General features: G+C 40.3%; 2 pseudogenes; both read left to right on the top strand.

Annotated features, from left to right (window-relative positions):
* Window positions 1–1,069: 1,069 nt before the first annotated feature.
* On the top strand, window positions 1,070–2,356 carry LOC102828272 (annotated as a pseudogene).
* Window positions 2,357–2,358: 2 nt separating this feature from the next.
* LOC102827886 lies at window positions 2,359–4,461 on the top strand (annotated as a pseudogene).
* The last annotated feature ends 761 nt before the right edge of the window (window positions 4,462–5,222 follow it).

Here is a 5,222-nt window from a genome sequence, read left to right as displayed (position 1 = left end):
GCAAGATGTCAGTAGCAATGGCTGAGATGTAGCAACGATTGAGAGGTTGGCATAGGACCAGCCAATGTTTTCCTATGTTGTGCATACGGTCATTATGAGTCAGTACTGACTTGGCTAACCTTAGCAACAAAAAATCTATTGGTCATAGTTCTTTATATGTTTAAGCCACTTCATAATATTTCCTGTAGTTAATACATAGTAATTAAAATAAGTCAATTTTAGCCTATTAGCAATTTCACTGTTATTGTTAAGTGCTGTGCAGTTGGTACAGATTCACAGCTACCCTGAATAAAGTTTCCAACGGACAACAGGTGGGTCTTACTGCTGACTTTGTGTTTCAAGCAGACCCTTGCGGTCTATTTTAGGCTCTTAGCAATTTCATTAGAAGATGTGAATTTCATATACAACTGATAAATATATTAAAATTATTGCAGAGTTCAAAAACAGTGTCTTTGAAAATATAAATAGGTTACAAAGTTGTATGAGAAAGCTTCAAAATATTTACTATAAAGTTTGCCCAACCTTCATTATTTTTATAGGCCATAAGGCAAAACTAATAGTTATTAAGTCCCTGTAGCAGTAGTCAAATGTGTGATTATTTTCTTGACTTAATTTTCATATGGTCACCATATGTTTGGCTTTGTTACATAGTTATTTTTTGATTTACCTCTTTGGCATATCAATAATTTTTAAATAGATCATGTCTGCTGGGAAATCAGAAACCTACCTATAAAAAGTAAAGATGCAGTGACTTGGAGGGCAGGGGATACAGTTCAATGTAAACATTTATGAAATTCAAAATTTGCACAATATCATTACAAAGGGGCTTCAAAAAGTTCATGGTAAAATTCATTACCTTTCCATATCATTTTAAATAAAATTTTTGAGAGGCGAGACTTGATGATGGAATAGGCAGAAAGGCTGTGCAGACCCCCATCAATAAAAACATGGAAAATCAAGTGAAACCGATTCAGAGTCTGGTCTCAGAACTCTGAACATCAGATACAATGATAAATAAGTGGTTCGAGCGTTTACCGGGAGTAAGACTTGGAACAGAAGCAAGAAGGCGATGGGAGGGGACGCTGGAGGGGTAGTGAGGGGCACCTACTTCCTCCTGCTTGCCTGCTCCCTCACCTGGGACAGTCCTGGAGCCCTCCTCACACTAGCCTCAGGCACTGCCACCTTCCCTTTCTTCTCACGCCCACCCACACCACAGGAGCCCCCCCCCCCCTTGCTGGCTCCGCTAGTCTGCTTGGCCTTCCGGAGGTGGGGAGGGGGGCCCTTTCCAGCCTCCCCCTTCGCTCCGAGCCAAGCTGGTTTCAGAAATTCCCTTACAGCAGAACACATAAAGCTAAGGCTGAAGCTAGGAGAATGTGGTAGTCAATACCTTTCAGATGGCTTCAAAAGCCCCAAGAGCAAAGGAAGAATTGAAATCCAAAGTCCAGATAGTGCCAAAACTCCAAAATCTCCCTAAAAAAAAAAAAAAAAAAAAAATACCGTCTGATATGTCCCTTGGTCTGCTCACCAAGAAGTTCATTCAGCTACTGAGCCAAGCACCCAATGGGGTCTTGCATTTGAACAAGGCAGCAGAGGTATTTAAAGTGCAAAAGAGAAGGATTTATGACCTCACCAATGTCCTGGAAGGCATCCATCTCATTAAGAAGAAATCTAAAAAACAACATTCAGTGGATGGTCTGCAGTCTCTCTAAGGACGCTGGCCCAGTGCCAAAGCCCTGTCAAAAGAAGTGACCTAGCTCAGTCAGGAAGAGAAGAAACTAGATGAGCTGATCCAAGGCTGTAGTCTGAACCTCAACCTGTTAACCGAGGGTTCAGAAAATCAAAGGTTAGCTTATGTTACATATCAAAATATTTGAAAAATTAGTGGCCTTAAAGACCAAACTGTTAAAGTTGTGAAAGCCCCTCCAGAAACAAGACTTAAACTGCCTGGTCCATTTGAAAGGCTGCAAATTCATTTTTCAAGTACCCAAGGACTCACTGATGTTTACTTGTGTCCAGAAGAGACTGAAACACACAGTCCAATGAAAACAACAACCAAGACCACAATGGGAATATCCCTAAACTCACTTCTGAAGACTTGGCTTCAATCCACTCAGGATATAGCTATTGCTCAGTTTCTGTGGCAAACCTTTCTCCTCTGGCTTTGCCCACCAATCTTTGACATCAGGCTGAGGACCAAATTCCTTCCAAACTAGAAGGGCTATTTGAGAACTTACTACCTCTCCTGCTGCAAGAAGAATATCTACTAAGCCTTGGGGAGGAAGAAGGCATCAGTGTTCTTTTTCATATTTATGATATGAAAAAGCTCCCATTGGTGGAAGACTTCATGTCTAGTTGACCATGCTCTGTGTGAAATCCTCCGTACAAGCCAAATTTTATTATTTTTTTTTATTATGGAACTTCTGTCATACAGTATTGTCCCTTCCTACCTTCTTTTGAAAAGATATTATCATAAAGTAAACTACAAACATCAAGCAAAGCGGACATTTTAATTAATTAACAATGTATATATATATATAAATTATCTAAATGCACAGTTTGCAGGCTCCCTTGAAAAAGGCTTGCTTTGCCCCAGGCTCCAATCTCATGGGTAAGTCAGCAAGTTGAGAAAATGTGCAAGCAGGTGTCTCACTCTTGGATTGGCTTGCTGTGACTGACGGATGAGCTGTAGAATGAGTTCTGCTCACCTGTCCCACTCGAAAACAGTATCTTCCTTAATAGCATTTCAAGCCATGCCTTCTCCATAGAATGCATGTCTTTTGGGGGGTCTGCTAACATGGAGTGGAACTACAGGAAATGTAAACGTGAAGTCATGCAGAAGTGTGAAACAGATTTCTTAAGCTCTTCTTAGGAATATATTAATTACTGTTATGATTCAGTTTAAGCTATGTCCTTACTTTCTGTCACACAGGAGTTCAAGAGCACCTCCACAGTTTTCCATATGAAGAACCTATTTTCCAATATGTTTCTCAAATACAGAAGAATTGTAGGAGTTCTGCCACTCCAAGCTTAGTGGATTTTCTTGTCTCCATAAACCACTCCCACCCACCCCCTACGCCCACAATGTCTTTGTAAGTTTAAATTTTATTTTAGCCAATACTTACTTAAGAATTCTTTGTGGATTGTGTTAAACTTCTTTTATTTGTGTTAGCTGCAATTGAAGCATCCCCCATGAAACCATCACTATATCAATATAATTGTTTACTTGGGAGAGGTTCTTGCTAATTCAAATGGGTTAAGCAGAAGGCAAGAACTTTAAAGCTTTGTGATGGAAGCTTTAATGGTCTAGGTAAGAAGCCAGGCCTATCCAGCTTCCCTTCACTGAAGGGGCAGTTTGGGAGCTGTCAGCCCTGGAGCTCACCAATATGGTGGGCCCCTTTGAAAGGAGAACTAGGTTCATAGTCTCAATGAGCAACAAAGATAGGTCCTTCCATCCTTGGACTTCCTCTCGGGCACCAGTGACTGGGAAAGAGCTGTCTTACACTGCACTCAGGGAGATCAGACGGCAGGGCCTCTGGGAAGAAACCCATTCCATGAGGAAACAGTAGCATATACTTAAAAGTGGCTGAGAAAAGAAAGCCACCACAATTGTTCAGTGCTGTAAATAGTCCTGACCACACCTGATCCCCTTCATCTATGAAGGAGTAAATTAGACCAAGGGAAGTCAGACCTTACAAAATGAAGTGGTCGGATGCCAAGGCATCTCCCAGTTTACTCCTTGGGAATGCCATTTCAAGTTGAAAATCCTCTCAGGTACTTCCAAGAATAGATTCCCCATTGGCAGGTGGAGGTGGCCATTTCCGACCAGGACTGTGGCAAAGTGCCTCCAGATCTATTCCTGGCTGCTAAGGACTTCAGGCATGAGGGAAGGATGGTCATTAAAAAAAAAAAAAAAAAGCATACAAAAACCCCAACAGTTAAATCGAAATGCTATGTGCCTGACACAGGGTAGGTTCATAGTAGGTACTAAATCGATAAGTGTTTCATTGAATGAAAAATATCCCTTAGGAAAACAACAAAAACAAGGAGACAAAGAGAGAAAGCCCCAGCCAGTTTATTCTAGATGGATGTTCGCAATATGCAAAATACAGGTGGGGTCTACACAGTAACACCAGCACTTTAAACTACATGTAGATGTGCATGGGTGTGTATTTGGGAAGAAAAATGAAAGCACAAGGGAACCCTCCATTCTCCCCTTCATATACACACACTGGACTTGGTCCAAAATGAAGCATTGGGGTGAGAAGAGAGGGGAAGCTTTGTGTTAAGTGCCTACTAGAAATGTACTGGGCGGTGAGGGTGGGAATTTCTATATAGGAAACCATTTCTGCCAAGCTTTTTCCCCATTTCCCATATTTATCTCATCTGGTTAGCTGCCTCTGCTTCCAGCTTTGTGTAAATATCTTTGCCAACTGCACAAATCTGACTGTTCCCAATGTCTAAAGAGAGAGTTCACCTGGCCTAGGTAGTTGTGCGTTTTGTTTAATTTCTCATGAAAACTTTAGATAATGTAATGCTATATTTACTGTTTTTGCAAAATGAAAGGAATACTAATAAGTCATAAATGTTCCTTCCAGCAAACGAACTGAACTGATGTATATCAATTATAGATGCCCCATATTGTAGTCTTTTTGCACACATCATTTGATTTTTGACAAAGTATCTGGCACACAAAGTGGGTTAGTGCTACAGTATTTGTGTTACTCTAGGTACTAAGTATGCAGGTTTCCTGTACCACTGCTGCTATTAAAGCTCACACACGAAATGGGTAAAAGTTATAAGTGTGTGAATTATAACCGCAAAAGCCTTAGAATCTAATGTATAAGGGCAACACATGAGTTGTCAAAAAGTGTTACTTGTCTGTTTATATGTACAGATTTGTGCATCGTGATGGGTTTATTTAAGTTGTTATGTAGTCTCACATTTTCATTATCTAGCACTTTTGTACAGAGATTTTTAAAAACATAATTAATTGAAAAAACTGCCAGAATCTTTTTTAGCTGGTTTGTAATTTCTTAAGAGTGTATTTGTGTTTTTGGAGTCAAAAAACCAAAAGGGAAGAACATGCTTAGCATTGCTAAAGCTGGGGGAATTGAAGAAAAATTCAAGCCTTGACTTTCATTATTGGAGGATTCTCTGGGCAAAGCATTGAATGATGCAGAAATCATCAAGAGAAGATGGAAGAAATACACAGAGTCACTGTA

This window comes from Chrysochloris asiatica, unplaced genomic scaffold, assembly GCF_000296735.1.
Source record: "Chrysochloris asiatica unplaced genomic scaffold, ChrAsi1.0 scaffold00501, whole genome shotgun sequence".
NCBI classification, from domain to species: domain Eukaryota; kingdom Metazoa; phylum Chordata; class Mammalia; order Afrosoricida; family Chrysochloridae; genus Chrysochloris; species Chrysochloris asiatica.
Note: the sequence above shows the minus strand (reverse complement) of the source record. Positions and strands in the feature narration are given on the sequence as shown.